Raw genomic sequence first — 22559 nt, forward strand, 5'->3', positions numbered from 1 at the left:
TGCTTCGATCTCAACAAGGGAGTATGCGTGCGACGCCATCGACCTCGCCGACCATGCATGCCAGCTTGCCCGTGCTCGACTGACGGACTCGCAAACCACTCAGCAGCGTCAGTACAACGCCCGTCACCGTGACGTACAGTTTTCGCCTGGTGCGCTCGTGCTCTTGTGGTCGCCCTCTCGTCACATCGGACTTTCACAAAAGCTCCTTTCGCGATACACAGGGCCCTACCGCGTGCTGCGCCAGGTGGCGCCTGTGACGTACGAAATTGCTCCTGTGAGCTGAACCTTGTCATCTACTGTGGCATCTAGCGATGTCGTGCACGTCAGTAGGCTCAAGGCCTACTACACTGCTTCCGAGTCCGGCCTTTAGCCGCTCCGAGACGGCGCTTTTGCCGCCGGGGGTAGTGCTACGGAATAGTATTACCGATGACGAAGAGGCGAGCGGTAAGAAGACGACGATGATGATTGGAGGCTAGCGCGGGGTGTTGCCTCTGTTAGGAATGGCCGTACGGGGTGGCATCGTGCCACCTTTTAGCCCGCTGCACGTGTTCCAAGCCCATCAGACGGGGAGCGCTTCAGAGAACTGCGGATGACCAGCAGCCACGTGGCGTGCGGTCAGCTCAGGAATGTGGTACTCGGCAGCGCCACCGGGGACGGAGCAGAGTTCCACGAAGCCCTCTGACGTCGGCGCCGGACATCGGAATGTGTGTGCCTTTGTGTGTGTGGGCCGTCCTGCGGGGGGGGGGGGGCGGATTGTTTACAGTGACTGGACGAACATTTCCGTCCACGCCGTCCACGGGGCCCTCGAACGGTGACGTCGAACGATGACGTCGGACTATGACGTCAAGCGGAGAGGATATAAGCAGCGTTTGCCGGCTGCTAGAGTGTGCTCGTGTCGTGCTCGTCGTGGGGAGCTGAGTGCTCGTTGTCACGCTCGAAATGTAGTAGTGAGCTGTGTGCTCGTAAACTGTTTGCTGTATGTTAGTTTTGCGGGCTCCATATGGGAGTCGCGCTAGACTGCCAATGTATCTTGCTTAATATGTAAAATATGTAAATAAATCCTGTTTACCGAGTTCCTCTCTATGACCTTCAACTCCTTCAAATGGTGGCAGCGCCTAGGTCGTCCGACGACTCCTACAACTGGCTGACAGTGGTAGGATCATCCGACGAATCTAATCCGTCTTGGCCAAGTGCGGCGTATTACGTTGTAAATATACTTGTATATGGAGCTTTTCATCTGCGTCTTCTTACATAACAATATATATATATATATATATATATATATATATATATATATATATATATATACAGAGAGCGATAGAGAGAGAGAAAGAAAGTACTAAATGTATGGGAAGGCCGACAATGTAATGAAGTGGTGGCAGTACGCCAAAGACTGAAGCAAGGATGTCCTTTGTCTTCATTGTTTTTCACGCTTTATGTTAAGGGCATAGAAAGACGACTGGAAAACAGTGAGTTACGGTTTCGTTTATCATACATGCGTAATGGACAAATGGTGCAGCAGAAGGTCCCCGGGCTGATGTATGCAGACGACATAGTGGTACTTGGAGATAATCCAAGAGATTTACAGACATTTGCCGATATGCGTGGCAACGTATCGGCAGATCCAGGCCTTAAGATAAGCAGAAGAGTCAGAGCTTATTATCTTTAATGAAGAGACGAGTAACTACGTCGTGTCCATTCAGCAGGAAGTCGTACTTTTAGTCAAGCAATATAAGTACCACAGCGTAAACATAAAGAAAGGAAAGGCGTACTTATGCACCAACAAAGATAATCTGAAAATAAAGGGAAAACGAAATAGAGCAATGATGAACCATAGAACATTTTGGGGCCACAATAAGTATGAGGTGGTGCGTGGAATCTGGAAATGAGTAATGGTGCCAGCGCTAATCTTTATAAATGCCATTCTGTGTTTAAAATAGATTATCCTGTCGAGGTTGCAAGTTAAACAAACATTGGTAGGGTGGTTGGCTTTGGCAGGCCAAAGTAAAACTGCAAACGAGGCAGTGCAAGGTGAAATGGGTAGGGCGTCTTTTGAAGGCAAAGAAGCGCAGCACAAAATTAGGCTTGAGGAGCGACTCAGGAACATGTAGCAAATTAAATGGGTGGCTAAAGTGCACAAGTATCTGTACCTGAAAAGCGTGGGCACATAATGGAGGAAGAGGTCAAGAATGTTAGGAACATAGCACAGGGTCATTGAAAATGTCAGTATACAAGGAAGAATTATCAGAAAGAAAGTGAAAGAAACAGATGCATGGAATTGGATGAAAGTAATGAATACAAAAAACGACAATGGAGTATTACAGTAATGGCAAGAAAAAAATTATAAGGGGAAATCTTTACTATAGCACAAAGGACAATGCCTTGCCATTTTAGCGTCGAGAAGAGTATAGGCATGGGCTGGTTGCCTCAAGAAAAAAACATACCGTAGCAAATATTCGCAATTAGAGGAGGCATGCGTACGCTGCAGAACAAATCCCGAGACCACTGAGCGCATCCTAATGGAATGCGACGGGATTCCCCCAAAGAGATCAGTACCCAGCGTAGGCCTTCCAGAAGCGCTTGGATATAAAGTGGACGGAAGCACTAACCGGTCAGCCGTCGAGATAAGCTTGAGACGTTTGCAGTATTGGTGGAAAAAAAAAGCAACGAAGTGATTTATACGGCCGGACCTATTACAAGCACAGGTAACGGTACAAGGCACACAGAGAACTCTTGAGGAAAAATATTAAAAATATTAAGGAAATGTATACAAAAGTTCCAGAATAAACACATTTGTAGCGCACCTGAATAAATCAAGTTGTGCAGGTTACTATTTCTAAATGTCCTGTTTCAAAGGGGATGCCAATAGCTCATCATTATCTTCATTAGGTGGCGAAAGAGCTTCTAGTGGAGGATTGTTTGAGAAATCAGAGGTCAAGCTCTCGAAGCCGAGGTTGAAATTCCCAAGCCATGCGATGTGCAGGCAAATGCGCGTTTCATTTATTCTTAATTGAAAGGTCATGCTCGGTCAGTAAGGCATCGTCCAGTTTGATCCATGTGAAACTTCCCATATGGGGACAGTATGAAGTAAACGATGCCGGTTGCATACTTTACGTACGGCCCGTCGTGCACTTTCTGGCATGCATGTCTTCTGTTATCGTTTGAAATATGTGAGCACGGGCCAGATAGCCACCTACGCTATGCGAAAATAACCACAGGTTGACCATACGTGCCGGCAACCTCTGTAATATTAAAGGGACTCGAAAGGCCAAATACCAGGTCGGCGTCAACTGTTTCAATACCATTCCGGAAAAATCGCAACGCTTGCTTCGTGCCAAGAAGAGTTTGTCTTTGTTTAAGAGAAAATTGCATCTGAAGGGCCCAATTACCCTCGTTGAAATGCGAATCTGCCGCCACCCAACCGGGTGAATGGTGACATTGCACACTCGATCACCACCCTTTGCTGCCGTCGGCGAGTAAAGCGGCCCCATACAGATGGTGATACCGAGCCGAGACAGAGCGGTGGACACGCCGTTGCAGCTGCTTTTTCGTCAAGCGGCGTAGACTATCCCGCGACATCACATGGAAGTTGAATTCTCTGCCAGTCACAGTTTGTGCGAGTTTCGTGAGCCAGCAAAACCAGCGCAGCACTACGCGATAACGGAACTACTAAAGCGCGAAAGGGTGGGCTGCATGAAGTAGCGAAAACGAAACATTTCTACCGCCGGTGTCGTTAGCAAGGGTAATTCACTGAATTCTTTTTTCTAAAGAACGGAATAGAATTGGACAAGCAGCATTTTATTTCGTCTTATAATACAATACAAGGATCTTGTTAGATTGCGTTCTAGTGACCGAATTTAACTAAGGAGGGCTTTCGTCATTGGACGAGTACTTGAATGTCCTTGGAGAGCCACTTATCATATACTGCATTTGCCTCAATTTCTCGATTATTAAGGCTCTGTTCGCCAAAATATTGATGCCTTGGATTCTCCTGCACTAATCTATCAATTTAGCTTGACTTAATATTTGCCTTTAGTGTCCCTCTAATGGGTGCCTTATAGACGCTGCGTACTACTTTGCGGCGGCCTTTCATTTTTGTTGGTGGTATCGTCTGGCGCCCAGTATGGTCGCTTTGTTAAGGAACTTCATTTGACAGGACTGGCAAAGGTCATTACTCATTGTAAATGTGACGCGCTAAGTGTGTTTCTCAGGCCAAAGCCCCTTAAGCAAGGTGCTTCGTTCAGAACCATTATCAGCTAAAAGTCAGCTTCGCAGCGTCTTGTGAGTAAATTTCTTTGTTGGCATCTAAACTGCGGGGTGATGAAATTCGGACAGTTGCAGGCGGAAGTGGGAATCAGTTGGCGCAGGACGGGGGTTATTAGATATAGCAGGGCGAGGCCTTCGTTCTGACAGTGGACAAAAACATAGACTGATGATGATGATAATGAAACTTGCTTTGCATTTAAGAACGTTATATTCCAGACGTTCAAGAAATGCTTAGTGCCTGCTGCGAGACAACGTTGAGATTGAAAGCACTTTTTTCTGTAGATGTAGAAGGTTTGTCTTATTCTGCACCTCAGAATGAACTCTGTGCTGCCGTAAAGGACACGGTAGGCATTACTAATCTCTGTGGGTTACTCTATGTCAAAGGCCTCTGCGAATTATATACATTATCCCTATATACTGCCTCAGTGCAGACATGCGGCTGGCATGTCTCGTCGCCGAGCGTTGTTACAGAATAGTATGAACGCGTTCTTGGTGCAAATTATTACGTGCATGGATGGGAATTGCAGCACCATCTCTTTCAGGGCCCCGGGACTGATCTGAACGGTGGCGAAGGTGATGTTTTCGAAGTCTCACGTTATGTGACTCACGTACACGTTTCCGTCACTGTTGTGCACTATGGTGGTGTCAACGTGGGGTGACAGACGTAGATTAACCGATTCGATTGTGAGATGGCGTATGGACACATTCTTTTATAGATCAAAGCGCGTGCATATTGAGTTGAACCACTTCGTGTGCCTGAGAAGTTTGAACCAGCTTGCAGCATTGGTTTCAAGCCCTTGTCCCTCAACACCGCAGCCCAATGTTTAGCCATTTACCTATGGCCTACACAGTGACCCAGGCTGGCGTGACAATGATCACAGGCATACGTAAACAAAGAAACTAACTGTAATGAAGAAGAAAAGCACAAGGATAACCCAGCCAGATCGTCTACCTGATGTTTGCAGTGCAAGTATTTAGCCAGTCGGATTGCCAATGCTTGGGACGAGTGAAAGCAACACGGCTATTCAGCTGTTCCTGCTCTGCGTCGTCTGAATTCTCGGTTGTGCTGGACGCCTACCAGCTGAACTCTTTATCTCTTTAGAAAAAAGAAAACAAACAAACAAAACACCGACAGCCCCCGCAAAGTCCCTAAAGTACCGTAACAATGCCAAACACATAAAAAAATTGTTTGCAGTTGCCTCTTGTTTCCAGTTGCTAATTTTGCAGGAAAAGGGCTGTACACTTCGAGAAAAACTAAATGGGGCAACCGGTGACAGTGATATAGCTTATGGGTTTCACGATTACTGCAGGGTTTGATGATGGACGCTGGTTCACAATATTTTATTTTTTGTGCTATCTGATTCATATTCACATGTTTAAAGTTGGTGTTCCATATTTTAGAACAAAGCTGTGTCATGGTTCTTTTATTCCTAAAACCAGCGCCGACTGGAACGACCTTCCTCCCTCCATCGCTGCCATTTCTGACGTTGGCAATTTCAAAACTGCTGTATTTTCTGCCGTTTTGTAATACCTATTATTGTATAATTAAGTACTTTTTTTCACTTACCACTCCTTTCTGTAATGCCTTCGGGCCAGGAAAGTATCCGAAATAAATAAATAAAAAATATTGCAGTTATATGGTTCCAAGGATCTGCCAGCGTCGTGGTGAGCCATCACTCGAGGAGCTGATGAAGCAAAAAGGAACGGTAAACGCAACAGGCGTTTTCTCTGGGAGCAGCTCCTTCCACAGCCATACAGACCAGCTGACTACGAACGGAATCCCTTTCGTGGTCCCTGGATCAGTCTATACAAAGAAGGTTGAACGAACGAAGGAACAGCGGTGCCTGTGACCGTTGCAATATATGGGGACAGCTGAACGCATATCGAGTTAATTGCAGGGCCACGGAATTGATGAGCAAATTGGCCTTCACACCCCATGATTGCCGATAACTACCCAAAAGGAGAGAAAAAGGCAGCAAAATGTTGACCGCCCAATAGCTGTCAAGTCTGAAGATTGATTTGACGGTGCGTTAGGAATGTGTGTGAGAAGTGGCGGCGTGGGCGAGGAGAGGGGATGTGTGCCACCTAATTTCGAGGGGTGGGGGGCAGCTTCCCCCCCGAGTATGTGTCTGCTTGTCCTGCAGCACGAGGCATGGGGGTCATGCGAGGGAGGAGGGGCGTTCTTCTCCGGCGGCTGCTAGGGTGCCTAGATGTCCTTCTCGCCCGCCGCTCCGTACAGAGTAGACAAGCGCGGCGTCTACTACGTCATTGGGCACGCGAATGGCAGACTCTGTAGGGACGCGTTGCCGGCGCTAAGCTTGTGCGTTAAAAGTGACCTGCGACGTGGCCAAAGTGCGCGCCCGCGCATGCGTCATCTGCAAAGGGATCTGCGATGTTTGCAGAGTGCGCCTAGTGTCGGTAGCTTCGTATTCGCAGTGTTTTCGACGTTTCGTTCGCGTTGAAGCGAGAAATGCACGAAGGACAATTCGCTTGCTGTTACAGCGATTCCTCCCCCCAGCATTTTGACAGCGAGGTTCCGCAGCACTCGTCGAGCGAGATGTGTTCATGTTTACCAGAGCGCGCGTGACACCGTGTTTGTTAATTTAGTTAAAACACGTTGGCAGTCTAGTTGGTATGAATTCATGATACAATTTGTAAGCCTGGCTAAACGAGGACGTAGAAAGAAGCAGACACAGAAAAACAGCGCTGTTTCCGTGTGCGTGTTTTTTTCGACGTCCTCGTTCAGGCACGCTTGCAACTTGTATTATTGTTAATTTAGTTGGTAATCGAATGTTTACAAGTTCATCCGGCCGCTAAAACTACTATCCTTACATCATGCAGCCATCTAGTAATTTGCTGTCGCAGTCAGTGCTTCGCGTTTCGGGTGAAACTGCGACTTTTCTTTATATATATATGTACGCGAATTAGTTAGTCTCACGTGCGGCGGTGGGAAATCGGAAACGAACGCAACAACAATTTTTTTTTTGTGCGTATGACGTGTGAAAAAGATCCTTCAATATCTTTCACTGTAAATCCACAAATAAAGAATTTATATATGTATTTATTCTCTACAGCATAAACAGCGCATTATTAGCGGAAGTTACGGAACTTAAACACCTGTAGAATAATCTTACACATGATTTTAACTGATCAGTCAATGTTGACAACACTTGCGATAAGGCCATACGTAAACTTCGGTCATTTGAACGAAAACTTCACGATGCATCTCCGCACATAAAATCAATGGCTCACAATAGGACTGTACTTCCTGTACTGACTTATACAAACCATATTTGGGGGCCCCACACTGAACTTATGAAAGGAAATGCGAGGGCAGAGGAAACGTGACCGTGAGGTTAATCTGTAGCTCATTGGCTAGAACACAATCCGTCACCCAACTTAGAGGCGGAGCCGGAATCTTGACTGTGAAGCAAGAAAGGAACCTTCATCGGTTCACAACCTGTTTCCACGTGTTGAGCGGGAACTATAGGGGATATTTAGAAATACACATCACAATACAGAATCCTGCTATCCCCAGAACAAATAATTGCGAACATTTCAAAGGACATAATTATAAAACAGAATAATCAAAACATTCATTTCTGGGTGAAAATATAGGTTAGTGGAACAATTTACCACAGGACATAGCTGAGGGTCCAGACCTACAAACTTTTCAAAAGGCTGTTTCCAAATATTCATAAACGGTTAGGATTACGTTTTCACATGGTCATCTTTTAATCGTCTTGATATTTGGCTGCTTGTCCATTGTAATTCAGCCCATTACAGTGTTTCAAATTCCCCACTCATTATCGTTGGCCTATACAGTGATGTACTTAACCTTTTTATTCTTGACGCGTGTGGTATATTGCTTTGATATTATATGTTGCGCCTTCCTACCAATATTGTTATATATTTTAACTGTTTAAACATGTGAAACATTTGTTCACGACAGCAATGTAATCGAAACTGCTGTCTTTACATGCCCTGACAGCATAAATAAATAAATAAGTAAATAAATAAATAAATAAATAAATAACGTACTGAGTACAAACACCCACTCCGTCTTTCGTTAGAAAAAGAGCCCTCAACTGCGTTGGCACTAATTGCTATCGAAGTGAGCTATTGTATTTACAATCACATATGCGCATAATTCTATCTATACATCATCGACTACGTTATGTAAACAAAGCGGCATCAAAGGAGTGCGCACAGTCTGCTGACACAGCCGAAAATGCGTTGGAACGCATGCAGAATGACGACATCTAATACTATGCTATAACTCGTGCTACCAGCATTTTTGTTTTATTCAGTTACCATAAAGGCCTATACGCGCATTATAAAGGGGTGTCGAAATAACCAATGGTCGTTACAGCATACGCATTCAAACAGACAATTCATGTTAGACGAAAATGATCACACAAGGAAAAACAATGTAAGAGCAGTACATTGAACTCGATGCCAAAAAAAAAAGCACACCTCCAAAAGTTTGAACACACATTTGGCCATTACAATGGTTGACACAAAATATCGTGGTTACTTAGAATGCATAATGCAAATAGAAAATGCTTGTTAAAATAAATACAGATTCCAGCTAGCAGATACTCCATCTTACGCTAAAAGAAAATCAAAAGAAGTTCAAGTAGTACGGGGCACTGGGTGCTAACTTAAATGATTATTTGTTCAAGGGACATCAAAATATGGTGAAACAACAAATAAAGCAAAAATTGGAGCTCAAGAACATCCTACTTGTATACGTTAGTGAGCTTGTCAGTGCGCTGCTTCACTACCAAGGCAAGATGATAGTATATGTTGAAATACTGCTTCAGTTTTGCCAGGAGAAATCATGATTTGGAGCGGATGCGATTTCATATGATAATATATTCTAGTGAGTTATTGCGGGAAAGAGGGGCGAGTGACTCAAGAAGCTAGTGCGCGCAAGAAAGGGCTGCACGTAAACCCTTAAAGCCCAAATTAAATTCCGGAAAAAGGTACAAAATTTCCAAAATTTTTTATCTGATCAAATTTTGTTCATTATGATTTTGACTCTGAAAACATATTACTGTATTAGTTTCTTGTGAGAAATAAAACATTATTTTTAAGGAGGAAAGCTGCTGAGAGCAGCTTTCCCTCAATGCCGATCCACATCTCCCCCTCTTCTGCAGTGAGAGCAGCGCAACATCAGACCTACACCAGTATCACTCGTCACTGGCGATATTGGTACAACCTGTCATGACGAATACAACTCGGAATCGGGACCTATAAGTTTAAAGCTATGATCCAGGAGCGTGAAGACAGGATGAGTGGGCCTGATATGGCAAGCGCTGATAGGCCGCCTAAAGTAACAAAGCTTCTGAACATAGGAAAGCAGTCTTATCCGCCTCCGATTTTCTGGTGCAGACAGATCTGAGTCATTTTTTTATTTTATTAAATACATACTGAGGAGTCAAGGTCGAGCCCGGGTAGGCATGATAATTGAGCACGTGATACAAAGTAAGCAAATAAGCAATGAACAGTGAATTCAGTAAATATTAACGGCAATGAATTGTACTCAAATAGTGCACATGGGGAGAAGAAAGCTTAAGTGTGTCTGTTCGTGCACAATAAGGCGCTAGTGCATTATCACGGAGGTGTTAAGTATGTCTGGTCATTAGAGATGACAGAAATGGGAAGGGTTCAATTGCTGTTTCATGATTAATAAGCTTACGAAGTAACACTAAACTTATTTCTGCCCTTCGTAGCTTGAGTGGCTGTCCTTCCGTAGCTTTCGTAACTTTTGTAGCTTCGTAGCTTTCGTAGCTTTTCGTAGCTCCTTTCGTAGCTTGAGTGGCAGTCCTTCTTTAATTTGTTGTTTTGTTTGCTGCGAGTGCTTCTTTATTATTTTCGCTTGTGTGCAGCATCGGACCGATGCTTTTTAAGAGGGGGGTATTGACACCTGTACTTGTTTGTCTTTATCGGACGACACGTTTTACCGCCTAACAAATCTTATCGCACAGCGCAGGACGCACCTGCATGTACCAGAAGTTTCTCGAGTGTTATCGATTCTTCTATTAGCTGCCTCTGACCGAACCTTGTGTAATCTGATCGCATGTATGCGCGACGCGAATAATGTAGAACTTTGTGGAAGACACGCGGGTCCCAGCGATTACTCTGGAACATTCGATGACTGATGTATAAACGCCGACGCGCTAGACCCGCTGGTCAGATTTTCGACTATCGCCGACTGTGTTCGCCGCTATCGTTGTGCTTTGAGTGTAGCCTGCCTTTGTGGGCACAGGTTCGCCCAATAAAAGCTAGTCTTGCCTTTCACAGTATTGCTACTGTGTTTTATAACGTCACTACCACGTGACAATATGATTGCATTCCATTATTTCACTGGAAGAGCAGTTATTACCAACGCAATACGTCTCATCAGACGGGTCGCCAGCCGCAAGGCCGGGATGAAGGAGGCAAGCTTGATTCGGCTTGTGCAGTCCTTCGTAATCAGCCACGTCTCCTACGTTGCAGCTTTCCACAACTGGATGCAGTGTGAAAAGAATAAGATCACCGCCCTAATAGGCCGAGCTTATAAGGCGGCGCTCGGACTATTCGAGTGTACGAACACCAACAAGCTCCTGAGCCTGGGGTTACGCAATACCCTCGAGGAAATTGCGGAAGCGCAACGGACCACCCAGCTGGCGCGGCTCTCTATGACCGAAGCCGGCAGGCGCATACTTCAATACTTGGGCTTCACGCCCGAGCCGAAAAAGGCGAGTAGCGACGTTTCTGTCCCGGACGCGACCGGGCGCCGGATTCGGGTAGACCTCATCCCGAGAAACATGAACCCGGAGTTTAACAAGGAGCGAAGAGCGGTGAGGGCCAAGGCCCTCATCGACTTTCACGCCAAGGACGTGCACGCAAGGATCGTGGATGCGGCAGAATACCAGGGAGACTGCGCGGCGTTCGTAGCTGCCGTCATCGAGGCGTCGTCCGGCACGACGAGGGCAGCGGCGAGCTTACGGGTCCGCGAGGCGTGTCAGGCGGAGCAGGTGGCCATTGCCCTGGCCATTGCTGACCCCGGGTGCCAGACGGTGTTGTGCCATTCGCGAAGTGCAGTGCGGAATTATCCAAAGGGCAAAGTGTGGGGTGAGGCTGTGCACGTTCTGTGCTCGGCTGACCTGTAACGAGAGAATTGGTATGTTAGAATCAAGTGGTTCCCGGCACACGTGGGCAACGATGCGTCGGAGAAGCACGATAACCACAGCGGGACGGCACACGCAGTGGCGCGAGCGCTAACCAACCGCGCCGCTGCAACTGACCTTCCAACGTGGTGTAGTGCCAAGGACCGCATGATGACGTTCAACGAACTTACACAGTTCCGCCGCCAGGCTCGAAGGACTTACCCACCCCCGCATCCGGGACTGAGCCGAGTGGAGGCGGTGCTGTTCAGACAATTGCGAACTGGTTTCTTACCCATCCCAGTATTAATGACTCATCTATACCCGAAATTATATGTGAGTGATGTGTGCCGCCTGTGCCAGCGGGAGAGGGCCACCCTGACGCGCATCCTATGGGATTGCACCATGTTCCCCGACGCAGCTTCAACAAGTACAACGATTCCGCCGCGACCCGCGGCTGCGGCGGAAATCTACGACCACGAAAGCCAAACCTGGGCGGTCCAGCAGGTCTCGGCGGCTATTGAAAGACAAAGGCCGAGCGAAACCGACGGAACGTTGCCCCTCAGGGCGACCGACCATGGGAGTAACACGCGCTGGAGTTTAGTAGAGACCACCCGCTCAGAAGACGTCAGGGCCCACGTCACGGCGCCATTTAGTCATGGTGTCGTTCTGCAGGCGACTACATGAAGTTGTTTCTCTCTCTCTCTCTTTTCAATATAAACCAAAGTGCCTTTCATTGGATTCTTTCTAACTTGTTATTGCTCACTTTTTGTGAATGTGCCACTTCCCTTACGACAAGCTTCTGTATTTAGGCCACGTCATCAGCTAATCTGCAGTCCTCCCTAGTCGGTAGACGACATCTGCCATCGATAAGTTCCCCTGCCCACCGACAAGAAGGGAGCAAGAAGAGAATGCGCGGATCCCTTAGCTTGTGTGCCTGTTACAAATGCTTCGTCAAGAACTTTTGGTGCATCGCCGAGTCAGTAACTTCACTCACGAAATCAGGCGTTGTTTTGAAGTGGCAAGCACCGAACGTCGAAGTCTTCCAAGAGCTTAAACAGAACCTGCAGTCGCCACCAATGCTCGCCCACTTCGACGAAGACCCCGACATGGAAATCCACACCGATGCCAGTACCCTAGGCCACTGCGCCGTCCTATACTAAAGGAGAGATGGATTTGAAAGGGTCATTGCGTACACTCTAAAAACTAGGAAGGGTATCGCAGGAGTGAAACGGCCGGTTCACTCTTCAAAGCGTCGTTTTACTCTCGCAAAATGTCGAGGAGAGTGAAATGCATTGTTCACTCTCTCACCAAGGAGAGAGTAAAATGTGCTTTTCACTCTCCCCTTCAGAGATAGAGTAGAATGCCCGTTCTACTCTTGCGGCAATAGAGAACAATATATTTCGCTAGAATAGCAGCTTGGGCTTGTTGGTTTTCCATCCTGCTAGTAACAGCGCAAAATGTAGACAAGGGACGAGACAAGAAGACACCACAAGCGCTGGAAATGTTTTTCGCTAGAATAGCAGCTTGGGCTTGTTTGTTTTCCATCCTGCTAGTAACAGCGCAAAATGTAGACAAGGGACGAGACAAGAAGACACCACAAGCGCTTGTGGTGTCTTCTTGTCTCGTCCCTTGTCTACATTTTGCGCTGTTACTAGCAGAATAGAGAACAAAACGTAGCGTAATCTTCTGCTTCAACTGTAGGTGGCTGGCCCCGAAGATGGCAATGTTTCATTCATGCACGCTGAGCAAAGAACACATCGTTTTGCTTCTAAGAGAACAGGCCGCCGCAGTTCAAATGGAACGCGTAGCGAGCGCTCTACTTTTTCACTCGGATTTGCTCCACCGCGCGCGCGCGCGCGCGCTCAAGATCGCGGAACAACACAGCACCGGAGAAAGGTGGTCCGCAGCACAGGAACTGCGATTGCTAGCGAAGGGAGATTCGTGTGGCAGCTATCTCACGTCGCCACGAAAACACGACAGTCGTTCGTCATGCGTTGGATATAACAGCAAATCTTCCACGATAAGTGAATTCTAGCTTAGGTGCACATTCTCCGTATATGTCATGCTATTGCCAGGAAGTCGTCGCTGCGCTTAGCCGACGCGATTGACAAAGGACTAGGCATACGCGCTGTGTCCCTCGATGTCAATCGAAAAAGCCAGTCGTCGCGATAACTGCATGTGGTTTTATCACTTTGCCGTTGTCCGTAAGAGCTTTAAAAATCGCAAACGCTGCCTGGTATGTCTGGTATGTTCAATAAGATGCCAGGCGAGAGGACGCTTAAAATGGTTCGTTCACCAGCCCGTGATTGCGAGCCTATGCGGAGCGTGATTAGCGTGCGTTTTGTGTGTTTGAATTTATTCAGTTTGGCAGTCTACTGTGTACGGAACGCTGTTTAACTAAGGAATCACATGACAGAAGGCGTCATTTTGCTGGCAGCATACTTTTTTATAAGTAAACCGTGCGATTGACGGTGTCTCGCGCAGGGGGAATCTGCGACCACTGAAGTTACGTGCAGCACCAGTGCTAGTTAGAAACTTTGCCGCAGGCATTCAGCTGCATGCTGCAAGAGGTCAGTTGGGCGCGTTATCTTGAACTTACTGAAAACGCATGAGGAATCCATTTTTTATGCTGAAAAAGGTATAAACCCCATATAAGCGATCTTGCGCGCGGCAGCTACAAGCGACGCGATGGAGATGGCTGTCGCGTTCGCTCGTCGCCTACAAGTCGTACTCCGTGCGAGCGACGATATTGAGCGACGCCTCCCCGGTGTTGCCGGCATGAGGGCTGCAATCATGCGTGACGCTTGCTTTAGTAATTTGCGTTGATGTATTTTACGATAAAAAGTAGCATAAAATATTTCCGGAGGTATTGCCGTAGGTTCTCATCCTTGCACGTATAAAAATTGAATCATTTGCTCGTTCCGCGCGACAATCGGTAGTATTTGAGCGATGTACAGGGTCGTTCAAAATATGTGCGAACGCGGCGAAGCGTGGCCGCGCTCCGCGGAGCGTCAGCGCATCCGGCGCGGTCGCGCATCGAAACAATGTGGCGCAGGCACACAGCAGTCTGGAGGCGGTGCTTCGTGTCGTCTGCTACAGTACTGAGGCGCACCGTGCTTGCTTTGCTGGGAAGCGCGCCTAACTTTGTGCTGGCAGCGTCCAGACGTGGTGCCGAGATGGCACTGTCGCATTTTACTGATTGCAGCGCGTTGTTCAGTCCTGTGGAAGGGTATCAACTGGCAGAGGGAGGTAGCTTGGGCACGGCAATCTCTTATCCGCTGGCGCGGCTGATAAGCTGCTGCAAATAAGTGCCAAGCTAAGCGACTGCTCTGTACTAGTGAATGATTCTCGGATGATTCTCGGACGATTCTCAAATGATTCTCGGATCTACACTAGAGCTGAGAAATTTGAAACAACGCCTGCATTTAACCGAGAACGCTGCATTGCAAACACACGCTGCTGAGTTGCCGTATGCGGAACCAACAACGAACGCGCTGCAGTCAGTAAAATGCGACAATGCCATCTCGGCACGTCAGGGCGCTGCCAGCACATAGGTGCGTTTCTCAGCAAAGCAAGCATGGTGCGCTTCCGCGCTGTAGCAGACGACACGAAGCACCGCCTGCAGACTCCTGTGCGCCTGCGCCACATTGTTTCGATGCGCGACCGCTCCGGATGCGCTGACGCTCCGCGGAGCGCGGCCACGCTTCGCCGTGTTCGCACATATTTTGAACGACCCTGTACATCCAGTTCCGGCTTCGCGCTATTGGCTAGTCGCTCATAGCACTTTCGGGTGACGAGCGATGATTTATAGATTTCCAGAACCGAGTCATCTGTTCAAGTGACGGCCCGTTTTGTCGCTCGAAGCCGTCGCTCGTCGCCGTCGCGCACTAAATTGCTCTCATAGTGTTTATCCCTAAGACTGAACTGTTTTTGCTCATGTATTGAAATGGTGTGATTATAGGTGGGTCTGGTTTTGTCTCCTGTTGCGGTTTTCGTGCACGGTGCGAAACTGAAAGGATGCTTATGTCTACGAACTCGGTGAATTGTCGAGCAGCTAGTTATGCATCGGCATCGAATATAACGGCTGCTGTGTGGAATTACAATTGCAAGGGCGCTTTGCATACGCTTATTGTTATGGACATGCCTGTGCATTTGCTAATATCAGTTGGCCTGTCAGAGTTATGTCATTTGAATAGCTAAATCAGCCTTCCTCTGGGGGTTACAAGCGTAATGTGTGCATTTTGCTATTGCATGGCAGATCAAAATGTGTTTATCGCTTGAAGATTTTTAGTATAGAAATAAACTATCAAAATAAAATGTTGCTTTAATTCCGTGTTACCAGGCTGTCGTACACAGAACAAGAGGTTGGTGTAATAAACTAATAACTGCGGTTTAACTGCAACTTTTACATGCCTTCAAGAATCGAAAATGCTAGATTTCAAACTGCAGCAGTAGTTGGCTCTGTCAAAAATGAACTCCATTGCGCACTTCGTACATGAAAATAAGTTCACGCCTTTAGTAAGCTTAGATGCAGGCCGCAGTGAACTTTCTTGTTAGTATTGAAATGTGGGTAAGCTTGCCATAACAAGCCTTGTTGCCCTTTTTTATAGGCACATCCATATATCCATTGAACTGAAAAACAATATTTTCATCCCTACTGAGCATCATGTTTGCAGCTATAATCCTCAAATTATGGCTTCAGCAGTGGCAAAACCAGGGATGGTACGGGGGGCACACTGGGCACGTGCTTAGGATGTGTCACAAGTGGTGTTTGTTATACACCAGACTCATGACAGACCTACGATGTCGGAAAATGACCAATATTCTATTCATTAGCCGGAGTATTCTAACATTCGTGCTGAACGAGGATGAACTGTCCGTTATTTCTTTTTTTGTGTAGATTTAAAATTGAAGTTAATTTAGCAGTTTACTGTTGCAGTCATTTGGATGTTTTGCATGCATTTCACTAACAAGACTAAGAGCTAAGACTTTCTTTTATTGCCATGGCCTTGACTGTCTTGATGTTGTTTTGCACCATGCCCTTGTGTTGACTTTCGCATACCATATTTTTCAGGCACCCGCTTTATAGAACACAAGAAGGCAGCTGCAAGGACACGAGGATGTGAAAGAGCCAGTGCAACGTGTCTTCACGTAGTGCAGAGGAGCCAATGCCAAAAAATCTAAATACATTGGCATGCAATTTGGACAAGAAAACTAGTATGTGGGTATATTGGGTGTACCATTTGACCAAATGTAAACAAAATCAAGATACAGTATGTTACGCCAAGATAAAAATTCTCACGTGCTCCAGGCAGTTATCTTAACATGGTATACTCATGTAATGTCTCCGATTGGAAAGTCAAATCAAGTATGCTCTCTGGAGACAAACACATAGCAGCAAAAGTCATTGAAAAGTTAGAGATGTGTTTTAAAAAAGCTGATTAGTTCTGAGAAGTGACTGCATTTTGTCTTGCCTCTCAACAGATAGATCCATGGGATAAAAAAATAGTTGTACAATGAAATTGCATATTTGCTTAGTGACATGATACATACTTGCAATGAGCACGGTGCCTGTGTTTACTATAAAAAGCAACAGCCCATGCTTGGTTAGGTTAGGCCCACTACAATATACAGGCATGGGTGATTGGCGCTTTTTTTTATTTCTGTGTCGTGAGGTTTATTGACGTGCGTATAGGTGCAATGGCACGCAGTATGGCTAGTACAAAAGGGGGGGGGGGGCAGATATATGTAGCTCACTGTACACGACACAGGGCAAAGGAAATTCGTGTTCAGCAACTATGTTAAATGCCATGTGCGTAAATTTTACAACGCTACTCATTCGAAGGGCGCACAGGTGCATATTGAAGAAAAGTTTTCCAGGGTACATAATTTAGTGCGTAATTTACACTAATTTTGCTCTAACCACAAGACATAATAATTTGAATATACTGCACGGAAAAACCTAGAGCGAATTAAATTGTGTGTCAGCTTCGCGTGTATACATATAGTCATTCCTATGCATTAGGTTTTTCGCGTAATGCATTACTAGTTGACAGCCTATCTTATCATGTGTACTCTGTTTACATTACAGTTGTTTATTAGTTTACTCATAGTTTTGCAACTTATGAAATGCCGGTGTATATATATTTTCAACATTTGACATAACCCTGTATGTTTTGTAGGGACAACCCAGGACGTGCATTTCTCAGCACCCCATCAACTGCCAGAAGTGACTCGAACACAGGCCACCAGTAAGTGGACATCAGTTGCAATTTCACATTATGCAGTTGGCTGCTGCCTTGTACTGAGGCTTTTTTTTTAAATGAGATGGTGGTGTCGTTCTAATGTACATTTTGACCACAAAGGTGCGATAATGTCTCACAGAGGCATATATGGTTGCTATTCTCTGCGAGGGACGTGTTCTCATGTTCGTGAAATATTTATGTTTGGCAGTATTGTCGCCCAATGAACCAGATATAAACACTGTAACTCGCCACTGCCGGCAAGTAGTTGCGAGAAACACAATATATTATGACACTGTAAAGTTATTTCATTAATTCGAAGGAAAATTTTGCAGCAGGAAGAAAGGTTTCTATTCCAGGTAAACATGTCTTTTTCTCCCAAGTTATTTAACCCCACTGTGGATGCGTGAAATTCGTGACTTATGAATAGATTTTAATTCATCCTTTAGTAATGCTTCTAAAAGAGACTAGAAATAGCATGTGACTACCTCTGCAATCAGCAGATCATACACTTACAGTCATAAGTGGTAGTTCCATGCAGTCTCGCACTCTATATAACCTTTCCTTTCAGCAGCATTGGAACTGGCGGCTGCGTTTTCAGAAGGAGGAGTGCACTTGGCACTGTATATGTATGTGTGAATTCGGTTTTCTTTGTATGTGTCGGCTCACTGACACAAACAATGCAGGAATCAGTTGTACCATGAGGCTGACGACGCCTTCTGCTGCTAGAAATGCGGCACTTCATATTTTATAGTACTGCATGACATTTAAATCAAACCTAGCACATCAAATGATCAAGAAAACTAACCGCTGTTATAGCTGTTTTCCTCAAAGAAAGCTTGTCCTTTATGGGCTGTGTTAATCTGAGCTATCCACCGATGTTTCAGTAGTATTATCCCTTAGTGAGTGAGAGATTGGGGGCAATTAATCGTGTTAGTCTTTAAATGTTGTACTAATTATGTGTATTTGTTCCAACAAAGTTGTCTAGATTACTTTATTGTGTAGTGTAAAGCTTATGAAACCATCAGCAACTAGTGAGTTGCTAACATGCATATGCATTTGTCACTATACAGGTGGCACTCGGCTGTACCACTGCAGTGCTGCGGAAATTGCCAGCACCAGCGGCTTTGCAACAGCTGTTTCACAGCATGTCGGTATGTGCTGATATATAGTTATGTTGGGATGGCTTAGTAATATGGACCACTGCTACTCTGTATTGTGACAGATCCATGTGACAAGTGATGTAATGGGCTCAGCGAAAACCTGTGAATGTTTTACTACGGTTCATAAAAAGGCTCTCCTTTTCGTCACTGGAGCAGGGGAGAAGAGCATGCAGGCACTCCTGAATGTACATATATTTCAAAACATGAGAGACGTGTGTATATATATATATATATATATATATACATATATGTGCAATTAAACTAAAGGCAGGGACATTCCATCTTTCATTTTAAATTGACTTGTACAGCGCAAAAATACGACACAGACCACAGAGAAGCCCGCATGTTAACAGGTTTGATACACACAATAATTCAACAGATTTGATACGTCAGGTGTGCTATTTTATGCAAGGGGGAAGGGAAAGGGGAGAAAACCAGAAAAAAGAGTGGAGTGGAAAAGAATGGAATCGTGCCAAAAAGCATGAGAAACATCGTGCAGCCAGGATCGCCAGCAGGACATTTAAAAAGCACTCTGATAAAATTACATACAGGGCAACCTTACGTATTGTTTGTTTCAATCAACTCAGATCACATGCAGCCATTACTGCAATCAAGTTGTTTGCTTATGTCATGAGGGAATGATGGCCCAAACAACTGTTTAGAGCTGAAGGATTATGTTCCATACTAGCCTCATTACCTGCTTTTTATCATATTGTTATCAGCTGCTTATGTTACGGAAAAAAGTAAGAGTACGAGCTTTTTCCTGATTCGCCATTCCACACAACATGTCTTTGTGACTAATGTACATGCAGATGATCCATAGATGAAAAATATTCAGTACAGTAGAATCTCATTACAAGATACACTTGGTTGTAAGAGACATCTGAAAATGGTTTGGTTGGTTTTCCAATGCTTGCCACTTCAACAACACTGTACACAAGAGACACCTTTGTTATCAACGACTTTTTAAGTATTCACTACTTCGAAGGGACACAACCCAGACACATTCACTTCATGCACCTTGTGTGCTCTGAAGGGCGTAAAGATCACGCAATCCTAACACAAGTCAATTGCGCATGTCTCTTAAGCATGAACTAGAAAAGGAGGGCAACGAGGACAGTGCAGGACAGAAAGTGTCGACAGTTGAAGCTGACGAGCGTCTAAGAGCACCTCAAAGGCACTGCGAGCAACAAGGCTTGCAAAGTGAAGTTTTTAACTTCGAGAAGTTAGGAAGGAAGCTAAGACAATCTACAGTCACTAAAAAGCTGTGAATGTTTTCTTTAAAGGGCCCCTAAACCACCCAGGTTGAAATTTAGTTGCGGTGTTGCAGCTGTACATGTTAAGGCAACGAACACGTAGCCACGAGAATTTTTCGAAACGGTGCAGTAATAGTGGAGCTTCGTGTTTGATTATCGAAAAGTAGTCCCCACTCATTTTACTCTTTCATCTGGTACACGCCATCTGGACAGACAGTATCGTCTTTTCCTCGCCTAGTACTCCTCCAAATGTTACGGGTAAGGCCATCACCAACGAGCTCTGTTGCTGCCACGCAGGCCCGTCGTCCTGCGAGGGGTGACACTAATGACCTCGCCAATACAATGGAACTGTATGGTGACTCTAGTTGAAGAGCCTCATAGGGAGACCCTTCTGTTGGCGTTTCTGTTCTTTGCCCCCATTGGCTGCCCACAATGGCATCGCGAGCAACGCGACGAGGAAGAGGGAGTGTGTATTTGCTTGCAGGCCTTGCCGGCAGTCGTACATTTTCGTTCAACCACTCGACAGCACCGGAAACTGGTAACATCATCAGAGACAGCCTGGTGATGTCAGGACAAACTGGGGGGTGCAGGATAGGTCCAGAGAGGTGCACGGGGTCGTTTTCTTCATATTGTGGTGCTCCCACAGGTGCTACACACTGTGGCGTTTGGCATCGTCAATTGTGACGGCATACTGATTTTGATGCTCGTGTTTACTTGAAATGTTCAAAAAACGTCGAGAAGTGGTTTAGGGGCCCTTTAAGCCACCCTGAGCAATTATTCCTTCAGATATATCTAAACATACTTTAGTGCATGATGCATAATAAAGTGATCTAGTCTGGCTCCTCAGTGTTTTAAAATTTTTGGTTTCAAGAGACATGTTTCCCGTGCCTCTTGAGTATCTCTTCTAATGAGGCTTAACTGTAATGTACACACACAATTGTGTAACTCCTCCTGCAAGTATTATTCATTAAGCCTGATCACTGATGTGCAAAGCTTGTGGTTAAGTTTTGATGTCCATACTGTTTAGAGCTATGTTTATTAATTCAGGCTGTTCTTATTGATTCTTCGATGCAGGAGACAATGCCTACGAAATTATTGGCCCTGATGACGAGAGCCCTCAAGGGACAAACGACATCTCTGTTGCAGAAGTGAGCCCGATACCACCTGAAGTTACCATGACAGGTGGCACGGCAGCAATAGATACAGAGACGGCCATGTCTACTGCAGCTGCAACAGTGTGCGAGGCAAGCAGCAGTGTGTCAGCATCAGCAGCAGTGTCGGAAGGAACCGCACCAGGCCTGGTAGAGCAACATGTGTGTTATCACTGTGACTTTATTGTAGTGCATACAACTCATTTGCTCAACATACAAAAGCTTTTCACCACGACTGTGAGCCAGTGTTTTTGTGCAGCAAGTGCAAGACCAAGTTAAGTGTTATAACACAGTACAAGCATCACTTTAAGATATGCAAACATATTACAGTTGTTGCCTCCCCAGCCAGCCCACATAGCGACAACAATGTGGAACACATGGTGGGACACACCTCTTACACATTAGAAGATAGTAGAGATTGTCAGTGTTGTTGCTAGATTAACTGGTCTTTGTAGGCAACTAGAAGGACAACACATGTGTCATAAGATTGTTGTTTATGTTGTTGTTGAAGAGGTAAAATAGAAGTTTGATGCAGCTGAAGTGCCAACTGATATTGAGCAAATCAAAAAGAACCACCTGAGAAAGCAACACTAACGAAATTTGGGTATCTATGTGCCGCCAACTCTGGTAAGGATGGCATGGGACAGAAGTTTGTTGAAAATCACACAGACACTGCTGTTCCAGCACTGGTCTCAGTGAGCAGTGACTTGTAGGGCAAGAGAGTCAACTGAAACGAACATTATGGCATAGTGTCATGCTCCTGTGTGACCACTTTCCATGTTATTTTGCATGATACAGCTCAACCTTCAGAAACGAGACTGGAACTTGTCTGTAAAAAGCTTTCACAAAAATTATTCATAGCACTATTAATACAGCAGTATCTTTTTTTGTGGGTTCGAGGTTCCCGGGTGTCCATTAATGCAAAAATTGTGGAAAAAAAGAACACGTGTCGTACTTACACCTTTTTAACAAGTACGACGCGGAACAGAACTTTTCTAGTCATGCATCTTCATCATACTATCAAGTTTTTAAATGCCTTTTATAATTATTATTACCAGTTATACCTGAGTGCAGTGTATGCATTTAGCAGGTGTAAAATCAGGTCAGTTGGATCAGATGCCTTATCTGCAAGGGAGCCCTATATTCAAGAAATGTGAATTAAAATAGGTAGGTTAGAGACGCAGTCTTTCAGCACTTTATTGCGAGTGGTTGTAGCATTGCTCAATACTTTTGTGGATGGCAGTTTCAACCGGCACAGCACTGCGATTTGTCACGGTCACGTGTCTTCAAAGCGGTGTTTACCATTTGTGTTGATCTGTTTGTG

General features: G+C 45.5%; 1 long non-coding RNA gene across 1 annotated transcript; it reads left to right on the top strand.

The window, feature by feature from the left end:
- The first annotated feature begins 17179 nt into the window (after positions 1–17179).
- LOC135910450 (uncharacterized) lies at positions 17180–21848 on the top strand. Its single transcript, XR_010567074.2, has 3 exons — positions 17180–17674; positions 18739–18819; positions 21159–21848. It is a non-coding gene; the product is annotated as an uncharacterized lncRNA (long non-coding RNA).
- The last annotated feature ends 711 nt before the right edge of the window (positions 21849–22559 follow it).

Source organism: Dermacentor albipictus, chromosome 8, assembly GCF_038994185.2.
Source record: "Dermacentor albipictus isolate Rhodes 1998 colony chromosome 8, USDA_Dalb.pri_finalv2, whole genome shotgun sequence".
NCBI classification, from domain to species: Eukaryota; Metazoa; Arthropoda; class Arachnida; order Ixodida; family Ixodidae; genus Dermacentor; species Dermacentor albipictus.